This window comes from Vitis riparia, chromosome 18 (assembly GCF_004353265.1).
Source record: "Vitis riparia cultivar Riparia Gloire de Montpellier isolate 1030 chromosome 18, EGFV_Vit.rip_1.0, whole genome shotgun sequence".
Classification (NCBI taxonomy): Eukaryota; Viridiplantae; Streptophyta; class Magnoliopsida; order Vitales; family Vitaceae; genus Vitis; species Vitis riparia.
The window spans coordinates 31,861,840-31,879,664 of NC_048448.1; the positions used below are offsets into that span (position 1 = coordinate 31,861,840).

Genomic DNA, 17,825 nt, shown 5'->3' on the forward strand with positions numbered 1-17,825 from the left:
GAATCTACTTGCATAACGATAAAAGATTTTTCAGAGTCTTGGTTTGAACTTCCACCATAGCTTCAAATTAAGATCTTCTCAAGGTTTTCTTTATAAAAGTCTTGTAAGTTACTTTTTAATCTACTCATTGTGTACTACCCCATCATTCATGAGTCCATGGGTACCTCCAACTCATTTAGAACCAATTAATTAACTGCATCAAGAACATCGAAATTCATTGACTGATATATATTATACAACATCTCTGTTTTACTGCTTTTTCATGAATTAAATTATATAAGCAGAAAAACTATACACGTTTTTGCAATAAAATACAACTTCTGAATAATTTTGATAGATATTTAGGATTACAATCAATAGGGTATAAAATGATTCCAAAATGCATTCATATCAATGTACTTCTATCATAAATGTAAGATTTCGCAAAATATAAGTAAGCAGCTAGTTCAACTGTACTGAGCCCTGCAAGTAGCCAATAAAAGTAATCAAGATGTGCCCTGTTAAGGTTATCTGTGAACCAGCTATCTTGGCCATCTCCACCAGTTGCTTTCTCAATGACAGATATAAGAAGACTGCTCAGAAAACTCCCTACACCAAATATACTGAGGTAGAGGGAAAGACCAACACTCCTTAATTCATTTGGGACCTGATCATAAAAAAATTCTTGAAGACCAACCATGGTAACACATCTGCAATCCCAAATAAGATGTACTGGGGAAGTAGCCACCAGAGCTTCATTGGAACCAACGCATTTGGCATATCAACCAGGCCATATTCTTGAGCTGTCTTGAGCCGTTTCATCTCAACTAGTGCTGCAACTACCATGGAAACGGCATACAAAAATATCCCAGTTCCAATTCTCTGAAGCATTGTTATGCCAGATTGGTTCCTGGTAAACGCTCTTGCAGAGGGTACAAAAATACAGTCATATATAGGAACAAAGAGAACAATGGTGATGCCAATAAAAGATTGAGATGAAGCAGCTGGCAAGTCAAAGCCCAATCCAACTGATCTATCCATGGTAGCTCCTTGCTTGGTAAAAAAGGTTGATGATTGAGCAGACACAATAGCATACACCAAACAGGTAGCCCATATGGAGAACAGCCTTAGAACTGCCTTTGCTTCCTTAGCACCACCATCATTACATATATTTGGATCTTCCTTTGAACCATCTGGTGAAAGCAAGGTCTTGTTAATAAATCTGCCACAGTACAGGAGGATCCAATAGGCAATGTTAACTGTGTTCCAATCAGTGAATCAAAATATAATAAGTAAATACTTGAGAGAAGTTTACCAATAAAAATATTTATAAAATTTCAGGCCATTTTCTGGACAAGGTTCTTAGGCTTACTTGAATTGATGAGAACCTTGTTGCAACAGGGTTCCTCAGGCACCATCTTCCTTAGTTATCATTGGAGTAGTTTGCCAATTCCTAGCTACTGCAACAAACATCTTTCTGATTCTTAGAAATGGGCTTTTCTCATCCCCCTTGAAACCATATCGATAGGTTTTGGTCCCAAGAAAGAAAAGGATCAGTCCTACCACCATGACAATGTTAGGGATTCCAAATCCAACACCCCAATTAAAGTTGTCTTGGATATAACTCAAGATCAGCATAGTCACAGAACTGCCAGTGCATTGACTGAAATACCACCAATTGAAGAAGGAGCTTTTAGCTTTGCACTCTTCTGGATTATTTCCATCAAACTGGTCGGCTCCAAAAGCTTGGATGCAAGGCTTGTGCCCACCTTCCCCAACTGCTACTAGATATAGAGAGAAAAAGAAGATCACTGGGATTTGAGGAGGAGAACATGATGTGATTTTGTCACTGTTTGGCAATCAGAAGGTCTCAGATAAGGAAGCACAGCAGAGAGAGTTAACAAGCCTAGTCCCTGCCATTAATATATAGCATTCCAGGTCAAAGATAATTATCCTTCCATTACTATGAAGCCTTATAATAGTATAGTACTAAAAGAAATTCGTAACCATTTCAATGTATCAAATCTCACGGTTTCAGGTGATTTTTCTCTTATGACCTTGTGGTTTAGCCTTGGAAAATTAGAACATGTTAAGAACATTTTAAATTTTCAAACAAATTTTTACTTTATAAAACATCAAAAAACAGTTTTTTAAAAATTATTCTCAAAAACTGTTTTTTAAAGTTATTTTCGAAAGCACTTTCCAAATATAACCTACCTTACTACTTTTAAAGGGATACAAGTGCCTAAAAGAATGTTCTTTCATTATCTCTCAAGGCACATATGGGAAATATATCGACTTCTAATGCTTTTGCATGTCTTACTATATGAAATGACTTTGTTGATCTTTAAATATACTTTTTACTTTCTATTTTTAAATAGAAAAAACATCATGCATACAAGGAATGAATGCAATCTTATAAAATATGAAGGTCAGGTAAGTGTTAAAATCATTGTGAAGGTCCAACATAACACAATATCCAAATTAATTTTTGATGTACTTGCCTTATACATCGAGTGAAAATATTTTTAAAATTAAGTGTTTGTTAGTAAATCAATTAAACATGTATTTCCTTTTATTTTAGCTTGTGAAAGTTACACCTATATGAATTATGGATCCTTTGAAGTAATATTTTAACTCCTAGTTTTAAAGGACTATTTCACAATGACAGTTATGGAATTTTGTAGTGTTCTATACATTAATTGAAAATTTCTTATACATTGAGCTATTTTGCTTATTTATCAACTAGACTTCTATTTTTTTTTTTAAATTGTATTTAACTTTGCTTAGTTTATTGATCAATATACTTCTATAGCAATTTTGCCTCTAAGCATGAGTTCTTATAAATATTAATTACCTCATCTGCATGAACTTTTTTATATTTATTTTAAAATTTTATGCCTTAATTTTTCCTAACTTCACTATCAAATAACACCTAAGTTTGTCAAAGTTAATATGCCATGTGTTGCACACTCATGGCTTAAAAGGTGTATATTGACATACATGTAGACCAACGTGTGATTATATGAATACTTGCTTGTGGCCATGTCTTAACTAGCAAAGGATGTGCATGAATTCTTAAGAGTACTCATGATGATGCAAGTGGGATGAATTTTGTTTAGGATGGGAATGGAACGGGCTCAAGAAAGGTTACCCATTTCAACCTTGTTTCGATTATTTAAATCAATTTTCATTATCGTTTTAATGAAAATTTAAACAAGGTAGAACAGATAAGGAATTTCTCACACTCCTTTTCCCATCATGTTTAACTATATTAAAAAAATCTTAAAAGCGTCCAAAACCCACCCTAAACCCATTTCAAGTTAAAGAAAATAAAATAAAAATAAAATCTCAAACCTACCCTTCATTATTTATTTATTTTTTTTAATTTTAAAAGCACCTCAAAACTATGTTATTATATATGATTTTGCAAAGTCACCAAACATAGTCTAATGATGGGAATATTGAGGATCCATTTAGAATACATGAGTAAAAATGAAAATAAAAATAAGAATAAACACTACATGAAAAGTGAGATGTATATGGCCACATAATTTTAGTAGGAATCAACAAAATTTACAATCAAAGAGCATATAAAGCCTCACGCCTATTTGAGTTGTGGGTCGAAAGAGGTTCCCACTGACCTTAAAGCAGCAGGAATTGATTGGGCGCTACTATAGGAGCTCTTACAGCTACAACAAGTAATGCGTTGTTACCATATATGACCTAATGGACACATTCTTTAGGCCACTAACATATGGACCCACTACCATAAAACTAATATATAAGCCGCCCAACACCTTTCCCACTCACCCTCCACCCACACTAAGACCCAATTCTTTTTTCATCATTGCTGGTTTGAATCTTCAATCAATTGAGATCTTTCTATTTTTCTTCCCCCTTGAAACACCCAGAGTAGCCCAAAAATATATTTTTTAGCCATAAGCTTAAATTTTGGGCCCTATGGGTTTAAAGCCATATAAGCTTAAATTTTGGGTTATATATAGGCCAAAAAAAAATCAATTAATCAATCAAAAAAATAATATTAGCATTAATAGTATAAAAACCCTAAGATACATTCTGAATATACTTTTATACACGGTAGAGAATGAAGGATAGAGAGGAGTTGGGATTTTAGACTAAGGTAAGGGTTTTACTTCAAAATATTTTCCTTCTCCTTACAATACAATTGTTATTTTAGTTTCATAAAGAAAAAGAAATAATTAATAAAAATTTATGTAAATAAATAAATTGGTGTTTAGTTGAATGTAGAATTCATAAATCTTAAACCTAGACTTTTTGTGAGGATTTGAGAAGAAGAAATTAACCTTAGGATGAAACTTCGAATTTGGTGGATCTATATTTTTTATTTTTAGAGAGTACAAAAGAGAATAAAAAATGCTAGCATCCATTTGCAATGGAGTTTGTAAGGATGATGGCTTGAATACCATGAAGAATTCCAAACATATGGCAAGGAATTTTATTATTATATTATTATTACTTTGAATATTGGTATACTAATATATTATGAATGTGAGATATTTACCAAAAACGATTGAAACATATTCCTAAGCATAAGGAACCAAATAAGAACCAAATAGTAATTTTCAACTTTGTTGATTGCTTTCTTGATTTGAATATTCTTCCTCTGATTGTGGTTTACCAAATCCTTTAATTCTGAGAATAGGCAATTTGTGTGTCAATGTCTTGATTTCTAACAAGTTTGTCTCAAGAAGAGTATTCATAAGATTGTACTACATATACATTTAGGTCTCATTATATTGTAACTTTAGCTTCGTTACTTTATATCTTAGTCTTATTCTTCGTAACTTGGTCCCATTGTTTGCACCTCTGCTCAATCATCTAAATTTTATCACATATTTCAATTATCGAGATAAAAATTTGATAATTAAATACCTCTTTAGTACCTTAATCTTCCCTATGTGTAAAACACCTGGAGAAGAGAAATAGTCTTATAGTAGGTCATACAACTATGGTATCATGTCAATGGAGAGAACAATGCCTAAAAATAAGAGAGTAAATTGGCCCAAGGTAGGAAATATGTAAAGTAGTATTACTGAAAGCCTAACAAAATAATTATAAGAAAAGTAACAAAGCATTTTTAAATATTCTGGCCTATAGCCAAGCTTGAACTTGTAAGTAAGGCCTTGTTTGGAGACTATTCTTAAAAACAATTTTTTAAATAAAAAAAACATGCTTAATAAATTTATTCTAATCGAAACAATTGAAAATTTTAAAGTATTATTTGGAGATTGAAAAGCAAGGCTTTGTTTGGAGACTATAAAGCATTGTTTTTTAGAATTTGTTCTGAAAATATATTTTTTTATTATATATATAAATTTGAAGTATTTTCATTTTATTATTTTTATTATTATTATTATTTTGTTGAGTTGTTTGAGAAACAATTGAAAATATGGAGACTACTTTGAATTAAACTTTTATATTATATTTTTTATATTTAATCTCAAACAAACTTTTGTTTTAAAAAACAAGTGAGAAAGGTTTTCAAGAATTAATATTGAAAGCTATTTTTTAAAACTATTTTCAAAACCGTCACTGAATAGAACCTAAATTTCCAGCCCATTTCGAACTCAACTTGAAGGCAACCTCTGACCAAGGTGTAAGGATGGCTCAAGCCCCCGAGCAAAGAGGGTGCAACCTGGCCCTACTCACCCTGCCCACCCTGCCCTTTCACATGCCTACCTAGAAGTGTGAAGTCAGAGACTCTTGTCCTATATTGAATTAGAGATTTGATTATTGTATATATTATATACACATTGGTACAAGTTTAATATTTTAGGGCAAGTGGCCTATCTTGATATATAAATGAAAAGAATCTACAGAAGATATGATCGTGATTACCTTTATAAAAGAATGAGTAAAATAAAAGACATGTAAAAGCTATTATTAGAAACAATGATTACAGTCTCAATCTAAGTATTTTTCATTTAGTTCGTCTTCGTTACCTTCAATGCCAGTAATTCAGCACAAGGTGCAAATACAAAATATCAGTTGATGAATAAACCGAAATGATGAGAAAAGAGGGAGACAAACCAGGATATAGAGAAGAGAAGCAATAACAATGGTGCAATATCGACCAAGATAAGTATCTGCAATAAATGCTCCTAGTAATGGCCATTCTGTCGACTGTGTCTTCCAGTAGTGGAGATTCCCAGCCTTCAACTTTCTCCGGCATGGCCAAATTTCAGTGAAAAACAGGAGATTTTCTCTACCAAAATACTATGCTTTTGTTAAATACTAATAATGATAAGCATACAAATTAAATGTCATTTTCGTCTGATTTGTCATGCAGCACTATTTTATGCTTATAAGATCTCATTTCGACAATCGAATATAGCTCGAAAGGAACACTTGTATAAATTCATTTACCAATTACGAGTTTCATATGATAACGTACCAGTCACTCTAATGCCTGTGGGTAATCACAATGAAAAGTCTAAAAATTGTATCATATATACCATTATAATTAAGAACCATAATAGGATTTTGTAACAAGTATAACTAAGCTGCTCTCGAATCACCCAAATGTTGGACAATGGCGTTAGCATTTGATTTCGTCTAGAATAGTGTTACTTTTGGGGTTGGCTTCCTCATTCCAAATCGAGGCCCAAGCTGGGTTTAGGAGAAATGGGACCAACATAGAGTAGTGGTCGGGCTAGGGCCTTTCGGGATGGATGGGTACAAATACAATCTAGCTCGTTTATTGGGCTTGAAGACGAGGAAACCTAGCGGGCTGGCAAAGTTTTTGGATGGTTAAAATAACATTGGGCTATTGGCAAGCCCCCATTGTTCAGAGATCGTCTACCTAAATGGTTCCTTTCCTATACCAAAAGCTTTTAAGCCCCTCAGGATAGCCTTTATTCATGTGGAAACTCTTTCGTCCAACCCTCTATCACTTGGAAGCTGTTGGGCTAGCCTTTTGAAGAAATCCATATAATTATAATTGGATTGGGCATGGCCTCAAGCTTGATTCACCATTTCGGCACTTCTACTACGCAGATTGAGGTGAGGCGGAGAGACGAGGAAGTGAGGGACTGATTCACTCATCAACCCCATGGTGTTAGATTTCACCTCAACAAAAGAAAAAATGGTATAAATTGACGTACAGACCAAGTAATTCCTTTTCCAAATGTTTTATCATTTGAATAGTAAAGGAACCACAATAAGTTTGATAAAAATTAAGAGAGAAAAAATAATTTGATAACTGTTTTTTAAAATAATTTTAAAAAATAATTTGAAGAACAGTTTTTGAAAATTGCTCTTTGTGTTAAATAAAAATCTGTTTGGAAATTTAAAATGTTTTAACATGTTTTTAATCTTTTTAAATATGCTTCACAAATAAATTTATGTCTAATGCTTTATTTTTAATCATTCTACTTGTTTGTATAATTATTGTTTTAAAAAAATCATAAAAAATTTAGTGGAAACAACTAAAAGATATTATCTCAAAACATCCTATTTTTTGTTTTTATTAACATAAAACAGTTTTTTTTCTATCTTTCACTAAAATTTTCTCAAATTGTCTATCTTAAAAGAATATTAAGATCCTATTATTTTGGTAAAAAATGAATAATAATATTTTGAAAACTATAACAAAGAATTACAATATTTTAAAATTTACACAAATTTTAATTTAATTTAAAATAGATATTAAATTATGAGAAATAAATTCAAAATGAATAGACAATAATTTTTTAAATGAATAATATAATGATAAATTTTGTAAATAGTATCATTGATAATAAAAACATAAATTATATATTTTTTTCAAAGGAGTAATGATATTTTAATAGAAGTTAAAAATGTGATATTAACATTTTAATAAAACAATAAGTTGTATTTTTACTAGAAACAAATAATAATATTTTAGAAAATAATAATAGTTAGTAAAATTTTATCTAAAATGAATTATAAATACAAGTAAAATTCATTTTTTTAAAATACGTAAATATATTTAGGTTTTTCATTATGCATAATCATTTATTTCCAAAACTAAAAATGTGTTTTAGACTATTTTGGCCTAGCAAATTATGATGTTAATTTGTTAGTAAATTAGATTAGGTTCACAAATTTTTTTTTCATCCATGCACTCATTCTAACACATTTTTATGTTTTAGGGTCTCAATGGTTGTAGTCAATTACAAATTGCTTGAGAGTCGAATTTCATAAAGGTATGTATGTGTTGAAAGTATTATGACAATTAAGTTAAATGGCTTTGTAAAATCATTGGAGTGGTAATTTGGAGGGAAAATTCCAAGGTGTTCAAACATCCTTATATGGTCCAAATGCCCCTTGTGGGGAGTTTGAATATTGATGCTTCTATTTGTATTAAATTGTTCTTTGTAAGATTTTAAACTGAACTTTCTTGTAAATTCATCTTGTCAAAACCAAATTGGATTTGATATAAAGACCTAGTTTCCATTATGTTATTATGATAAATGTTGAAAAGGTGTTTCAAATTCTTATTTAGAATATATATATATATTGTAAAATGAATATTATATAGAATATTTTTTAACTTTATATATACTTATAATTAGATTCCTTATAGAATAAGAAAAGCTAGTGAGAACATCTTTGGTGACCAGAGAAAAAAGTTACATAGGAGAGATATAAGATAGAGATGTAAGGAAGAGTGAGAGATATCAAGTGGAGCAAGAGAGCTCACCAGGGTGTAAATGTGAGGAAGAGTGAAAGACACCCAATATAGTAAGATGACTCGCTAGGGTGTAGACATGAGGAAGAGTAAGAGACACCTTATGAATCAAAATGACTCATGGTTCAACATGAAGATACAAAGGGACCGGCAGTTGTTTCTATTTTTAGTCATTTGTAATATTTTTTTATCATACAATGAAATGTTCTCTTTCATTGGTAGAGATATGCATGATTGGTCGAATTACATTAAAATATCATATACCTTTTATATGATTTGTTTATTTTGTGTTTTTCCTTTAATATATTTACATTAAAGCTTCCATTGACACAAAAATACTTGTTATAGTTGTAATCATTATTTTAGCCTAACTCTTCTAGCTCTTAAGATCTTTGGAGAATCTATTTTAAAAATCCTTTGGAAAGAAAGACATGGTGCATCTCGTGGTTTGTTGTATATATATTGATACAAATACATCTTTTTGCCATAAAATATAATTATTGAACCACAATGTTGATAAATATTTTTAAGATCACGATTAGTATTTACTAAGGAGTGTTTGATACACTCGGTTCAATGATAAAAAGACAAACTGCATTCAAAATATAACTCTCTTATTATAAATGTAAGATTTTGCAAAATGCAAAAAGGCAGCCAATCCTACTGCAGTAAGCCCAGCAAGGAGCCAATAGAAGTAATCAAGATGTGCCCGATTGAGGTTGCTATTGAACCAGCTACTACGGCCATCTCCACCGGTTGCTTTCTCAATTGCAGAGATAAGAAAACCGCTCAGGAAGCTCCCTACACCAAAGAGACTGAGGTAGAGGGAGAGACCAACACTCCTCAATTCACTAGGGACCTGATCATAGAAGAACTCTTGAAGGCCACCGACGGCGAACACATCAGCAACTCCAAACATGATGTATTGTGGAACCAACCACCACACCTTCATTGGAACCGCCACATTTGGCATATCAAGCAGGCCATGTTCTTGAGCGGTCTTGAGCCGTTTGATCTCGACTATTGCTGCAATAACCATGGAAATGGCATATAAAAAGCCCCCAGTTCCAATTCTCTGAAGCATTGTTATGCCAGATGGTTTCCTGGTTAAAGCTCTTGCAATAGGAACAAAAATGCAGTCATATATGGGAATGGAGAGAACAATGGTAATGGGGACAATGGATTGAAGTGAAGCAGCTGGTATGTCAAACCCAGAACCAATTGATCTATCCATTGTATTTCCTTGCTTGGTAAACAAAGTTGATGACTGTGCTTGCACAATGCCATACACCAAGCAAGTCGACCATATGGGGAACAGCCTGAGTACTGCCTTTGCTTCTTCAACATCTTTTACGGTACATGCATCTCCACCCTCTTCCAAATAATCTTGCATAGGCAAGGCCTTGTTGAGAAACCTGTCACAATAGAAAATCCACCAAATGTTGAGTTAGCTCCAACCAAATTGTTGAGGACAATGTCTACTCTAGAGGACGGTCTAGAATCCCAAAAAGTTAGAAATAAATCTAGACAAAGCCTTATTTTTGAAAAATGTTTTGCTGAAAACAAGGCAGAAACTTGTTTGCCTTACTTGAATTGGTGAGAACCTTGGTGACGCAAGGTTCCTTGAGTTACCTCTTCAGTAGCTTTCAGTGATGGGCTCGTTCTCCAATTCCTAGCTGCTTCGACAAACACTTTACCTATTCTCAGAAGCGGGCTTTTCTCATCGCCTTTAAGAATATAACGATAAGTCTTTGTTCCAAGTAAGAAATAAGCAGTGATGCAATCATGACAGTGCAGGGTATTCCAAATCCAAGACCCCAACTAAGGTTGTCTTGAATATAGCTCAAGATCACATAACTCACTGAAGTACAAGCCGATAAACAAAAAAGCCACCAGTTGAAGAATGAGCTTTTGGCTTTGTTCTCCTCGCGATTTTGTCCATCAAACTGATCGGCTCCTAAAGCCTGTGTGCAAGGCTTGTACCCACCTTGAGCTACTGCTACTAAATATAGAGAGATAAAAAAGAAGATTAATCGGAGTTGCGGAGGAGAACATGATGTGCTTTGGTGCGTGTTTTGGCAGTCGAGAGTGCTTTGGAAAGGAAGTACAGCAGATAGAGTTAACAGGCCTAGTCCCTGTAATTCATACCAGTCCAAGTCAAGGATTATTCTCACTATGTATTATTGCAGAAGCTTAATTACAATAATTCATTTCCATGAATCAAAACACAATCCCAGTATGTTGATTGGCATATGTAATGATTTTCTACGTGACAAAAACAGTTGAGTTGGTTGCTGGAATGGTTTGAATGATGTTATTGAAAACTTGACTGAAAATCATGTTTTGTGAAGCTAATGATAAGTTGCAAGAGTAACACTGATAACCAACATTCATCACTCACAAAAATTACAATGAAGATAAACATTGGGAAGTAAAAATCATAATCATACAAGTAACCTACAAAGTGCAGTTCTGAAAGCAGTTGGCAAATTCCTAGGCTACTTTTGTTGCAAAAAAAGCCCAAATTCCTTCTATCAGTCTTGTAATCACAATGCATATATATGGCTGGTATAGGTCTGTTGACTAAGGTATATTCATTAATAGCTAGGCTTCCCATCTATCCAAACTTCCATACATGCTCTATCTCATGCTATATATGAGTTCTCCGTGGTATACTTCTTTCTTGTTTAGAATTCTAAGAAGTTAAAGCTCTACAAAAAAGATCACATGACACCTATCGAGATTTGGAGTAAATACACTCAACTACCATTTATTTCAAATTTCATCGGTCATCACCGGTATAAATTTATCTCGTTTATAAGATATTTTTTTTAGAATATTTTGGATAAAAATATTTTAGATACAGATAGTTAAAAATTCTTTTAAAACTAAATTTTATTTTTTAAAATAAAATTTATATATGAAATATATTTATAGATGTATTAACCAATGAAATTTGAAACCAGTAGTAGTTTAGTATATTTATACTAAACCAGAAAGAGTTCTCAATGAAATTAACCCAAAAGAATATAACTGTCAATAATCTTTACATCTAAAGAGTTCCTTACAAATTTTCGTGTCATTAACCATATATGTACAAAATCTAAATAATATAGAGAATATTGCATGGTATTCTAAATATCAAGTGTTCTAATGTGCTCTAGTAAGAATATACACATCTATAGATTATGTGCATACTTAGTTTTCCAACTGCACAAATAATACAAGGCAAGTTTTATTTGATAGATATAGTAAGAGTGCGTTAGATAGTAATTTTAGAAAGTATTTTTAGTATTTTTAACACTTACAATTTTTTATTTTTTAAACTTAAAATTTTTTATTTTTCAAACATAAAAAATATTAAAAATACTTCATAAAATCACTATTTAACACACTATAAGAGTGTGTTTAATAGTGGTTTTAGAAAGTGTTTTTACCGTTTCTAATACTTAAAAATTAAAAAAAAATTCAAATATTAGAAATGATGGAAACACTTTTTAAAATCACTGTTAAACATATGTTAAATATCTTATTACTAGAGAACATTCCCAATTAAGATGTCAATTTAACTTTACTTACTAATAAATAAATACAAGGATCATAAGGTCTAAACATGGTGTATAATCAAAGTAAAGTTCTGAAGTGCTTCCATCAAACGCTATTCTAATTTCATTCCAATATCATATAAGCTTCTACTCAAGTACTTCTAAATAATAACTTTCATAGAAAGTTAAATTTATGTCATTTAAAATTTCCAAGTTTGTCCAGCATTACTTCTTAGCTACTCCCCTTAACCTAAAACCACAACTTAAGACAATTCTATCAAACTTTGAAGCCCTTTTAACAACATTTCACCAGGAAATAGGACTTTTATTCTGCCTTTTTTTTTTCGCCCTTTTGGGAATCTCATAAATAATTGAGTAGCGAAACGACATTCTGTCATTTGAGTTCAAAAAAAGTCTAGAAATTTTTATACATAAGTATGTGTTAAAATACATTTCTAGGATTGGGCATATGTACAGAACTCTCAAGTCACAAAAGGATCAAAGTCATTTACTTATATCGATACAAGCTATCGATATAATTAAATACCCTTTTACCTCCTAAAATATTTTCAGGCCTTTTAATTGATCTTTAATTCCCTAAAATATGTCTTAACTACCCAACTTAGTTACCAATTCTAAACTATACTCAAGATGATGCTTGTCACTTTCTTGCCATATGCACAACATAAGTGCTCCGAATGACAAAGCATACACTGGATAGGCCATAAATTAAAGGCAGTCACATGGACTTCAATACCCAAAATATTACTCTTTTTCAATAGGGAATTTTCAAAAATATTTTTTATGCTCCTTTTGCAAAATAGTGAATACCTATTCAAATAAAGAATCCAGATATCATCATTTCATAAACTTAATTATCTGCTGGAACAGTGGCTTTGAGCTAAGAAGCAATTAGTTGTGGAGTGTTGTCCTATGCTAAACTAGTATAAATAGAAGAATGGAGTCGTTACTGCCCAGCTGTCCAGTGTCCCATTGATTCGACTTTACGTTTCATTTTTGTTTATAGATATGGGTGGAGCCACAAAACCATAGCCGTTCAAAAACCTTTTTAAAGAGATAATATTTATTTATTTATATATAGGAAATAAAAAAGGGAAAAAAAGTAGTAAGTACCCACTACTTAATACTTGAGTACAAGATGCAACTACCGTCAGGTGAGGCGTCAGACAAAATACAAGAAAAGTTAGACAAACCAGGATGTAGAGAAGAGAAGCAATAACAATGGTGCGATATCGGCCAAGATAAGAGTCTGCAACAAAGGCTCCTAAAAGAGTGACTATGGTCGAAGTCCCGAACCACGAATTCACATTGGCTGCAGCCACGGCTGTGGACTGACCTAGCGGTCCAGTGAGGTAGTTTATAAGATTGGTCCCTATGCCATAGTAGGCAAACCTCTCCAAAACTTCAGCACCTGTGTAGAAAAAAAGAAAAAAGAAAAAAAAAAAAAAAAAAGGGAAAACTTAAGAGCCATATCCTTTGTTTTATCATCTAAAATTACAAAATTGTTTTAAAATTCTGCAGGAAAAATTAAGTGTAATCAAAATTATTTTCAAATGTTTGGTTCTTCGTATGGAAGACGAAAAAGGAGAAACAGATTTGAATTTAAATCATAATTTAATTTATTTTTCTTCAATTTTTAGTTTGGAAAACCCAAATGGAACCTCAATCTATGATGGCCAGCTTAAAAAACGGTTGAAATTAAAATTAGATAGTTTCTGAACTGTGCTTACCGATGATGAAATATGCGGATCTCCAACCACCGGAGCTGGACCTCTTGGCAGGACAACCTTTGTGGTCAATGGTACCGTCAACAGTGTCCTTAACCAACAGAGTTTCAGAGCCTCCGAGAATGTCAGCCATGGCCATGTTTCATCCAAACACAAACAACACAGAGAAAAGAGATGTCTCTTCCTTTATTTTGTGGGAGTTTCTTCATTTTGCCATGTCTGATGTGTTTGTGGGACACATTTCTTGTCTTCTTATAATTAATGTATTTGCCCATCACGGATCTTGGCTATGCCAACCAAAATTTTTCAATAAAATACTTGGATTTCTTTAAAGAAACCAAATTTTCTATGATTTTCTGATTTGACAAGCAAGGTTATTGTTGTTTTAGGGCAAAGTTTTAAGACAAGGTCATCCATCATTGAGGCTAATGAGATTAAAAGAAGTTGGCAAGTTAATACTAGACGGAGGTCAATTTTCATGGTTTAAAAGAATTACACTATGACCTGATTAAAGGCTAACAGATAATGTTAGCACTTAATCATTGATCTATCATCTCACAATTTTAATTTTTTTTTTTTTAAAAATAGTAACTTCATAATAGTACTATGAAACACTTTTTAAAAACAGTCAAATACAAACATATAAAATATTGTATCATAGAAAGGAACTCTTGAAAAATGTTTAAAAATGGACATCATCATATACATTAAAATGATAAATAGTATAAATTAAATTATTTTAAATTAATTCAATGTAGAATTAGGTTAGTTAGAAACATTGTGAACACAAATTCAAGTTATTTGAATGACTCAAAACAATAGACGTTAAAAAAAATTTCATGAGCAAAACACAAATTTTCCAATAGGAAAGATGATAAATAATTAAATTAAGAAATTTTGTCAAAAATTTTCAATATTTTTTATATTTTTTGCAGACCCAAAAAAGACATCCAAAAATCTTGTAAGAAAAACCTATACTTTCATTAAGAAGTTTTGAGTTTTAGACACCTCGGCCATGTAGTCAAGAAATTGGAATGCTTTGTTTGTGCTCTTGTTTATGAAATCTTCATCACACATTGTCTCAAGAAGCTACTTCATCTGAGGAGACATACCCTTGTAGAAGTAGGAAATTAAAATCCAGTTTTCAAAACGGTGATGAGGACGAATATGACAATTTCCATCAATTTCTCCTAATAGAAAAATAATTTCTCATCTTCTATAATGTTAAAGTTTGAGATTTCTTTTAGTGCACTAGTCCTTGAGGTGGAAAGAACTTCTGTTAGAAACTAGATTGCAATTCATTCCAAGTTATGATTCTAAGGGGCCTTGGGTTGTTCAACTAGCTAGTTCTTAACTCTATATCCTTTAAAGTCATGGGAAGAGATTCATGCATAGGATCACTAAAGATGCATTAGCTTCTCGAAAAGTTGTGCATATCTCTTCCACATCCTTAATATCTGTGTAAGGGTTCTCATTCTCATTTTCATTGAATATGGGCAACAAAGAAAATAGTTTGTGGCTGAATTATGACATGATTTTGATTATGAAGGATTGAAAAACATGATGGTGTGCTTTCATGGAAGGATTTAGATGCTTCCTTAGTCTTATACCCTTGATGAGGTATTTGAGACTTGTTGTACGTGGTTAGTATTGTCATCCTCACTATCCTCCATATTTGGTTAAGCTTGCTAACTTATTCTTTGATGAAGTCTACTTAAAACATCTCTCTCCTAACCAAGTATAAAATAGAGGGAAGAGAAGCTAAAATAAAATGGCTAAAATTGAGGGGAAAAAAGAAAAAAAATTGAAAAAATAACTAAATAAAAGAAGGCAACACCCTAAGTTTGTAAAAGCAAATAAATCCTAAAAATAAATTAAAATAACAAAAATAAAGCAATTCACGTTATCTTAGTTATAATGATCGCTAATCCCCAATAATGATGTTGGTTTCTTAACCACAATTCTTTCTTGTCCAAAATACTAATTTCCTTTTATGTATTGATTTTAATCAAGAAAAACTAGAGAAATAGTCATAAGAACTTTTATAATACTTTGGGTATCGTGCCTCTCCTAGTGGTGATTTCATTCACATAATCCATGAAAGAAATAGAAAGGAAATTTCATTCACAAATTAAAATCTATAAAAGAAAAAGAAAGAATCATTCTTGAATTAAAAAAAAATGAAATTGATAATTAGATTAATAGCATAGAGAAGAAAAAACAACCAAGAATTCGTCAATGTCTTCTTCTCTATAAAGAATCCAAAAGAAAAACTCCCCAAAAACTCTAAAAACGTTGAGTTTTATAGGAAAGTGTAATCCCTAACATGCATATTCCTATTGACTACTTATATCCAAAAATTATATCATAAATATCCAAAAGAATAAAACATAATGATTTATAAATGATTCGGATCATTTCAGATTGGAAGAGTGTTGAAAGTCTAAAATTCTAAGTGGAGGAGGCTTGGTCTTGAACAGGCAGTGGGCTTTATTTGAATTTGGGCATACATTTTCATAATACATTGAAATTCATAAGTGGTATCCTCAATTTGGAAGTGGCCAATTTTGAATTTGGATTAGGTTCAAAACGGAAAAGTCCATTTTGAATAGGTAATGCTCATTTTGCATTTGCCTGAGTCTCCTATAAAGATATGTTCATCACTGTTTTTATATAATTTTACATATTCTCAGTTGTGCATACAGGTATAACTCCAGTGTGTTGTCTGGATGAATGCCAGAGTGTGAAGAAAGAGCTTTAACTTTTGGTCTGTCCTCCAACAGACCAACTCATGAATGTGCAGTGTCATATGCATATATTACACCCACTTGCCCCATGTGGTCCATCATCTTGCATGTTGATACATTGCAGTGACACATATCTTTGGACTGTATTCATATTCCACATAAAAGACCATAATATGCACATTCTAGTTGCTTTATTTTATTAAAGAATTATCAGCATCTTCAATGTAAAAAAAGTTGGAATGATAGGCACACATGATGACAGACATACCAAAGTAAAAAACTGAAGATCCACTCATGGAATATTAAGTGGTTAAAGTCTATTCTAACTCACATGACAGCCAAATATTTCAAACCTTTTTATTTCCTGATGCATATATATTTTTTATTCGATGGGATTTTCGTTCAAATGCATGGCCCACTGTTTTTGTCTACAGCTGATCACTAAACTCTCATCAAATCAATTGGAATAGCCTACCAAACTGCATTCCTCTATTTGGAATCAAGATGCCTCAATCCTTCATGCCCCCTTGCTGAATGTTCACACCTACCAACAAGATTGCTTCTTTAATAAAATTTTCTCTTGGTTTCTCTGACAAATACACATCCATTTCCACAGCCAAGGCTTGGTTTTTGTTATACAAGATTATCAAAATATTCTGACTCAACAGGATTTGGATGGATGAAAGCAATACCTTCTTTTTGAAAAATGATTCTTTAGAAGGAAAACAAACAAAAGAAGGAAAAGAAGAAGAAAGCACGAAAGCTATTTTGTAACAAGGAAAAGAGAAATTAATTAGTTGGTTTTTTTTTATATCACCCTAAACTAAAATAGGTAGAGTATGATATCATTTTGAGAGTTATTCATAAATTGTATCTCATTCTATATGGGGTTAAAGGATTTAATAAAAGAAGGAAAGAAGATCAAGAAAACATAAAAGCTATTTTGGAACAAGGAAAAGGGAAATTAATTAGTTGGTCTTTCATGTTATCACCTTGAGCTAAAAAAAGGAGAGTTGGCCTTTCATACTAGAACCCTAAACTTAAACAAGGAGAGGATGATATCATTTTGAGAGTTATCCATAAATTGCATCTCATTCTATATGAGGTA

At 32.0% G+C, this 17,825-nt stretch overlaps 2 pseudogenes; both read right to left on the bottom strand.

The window, feature by feature from the left end:
* Positions 1-385: 385 nt before the first annotated feature.
* Positions 386-7,077, bottom strand: LOC117905719 (annotated as a pseudogene).
* A 2,113-nt stretch (positions 7,078-9,190) lies between these two features.
* Positions 9,191-14,186, bottom strand: LOC117907798 (annotated as a pseudogene).
* Between the last annotated feature and the right edge of the window lie 3,639 nt (positions 14,187-17,825).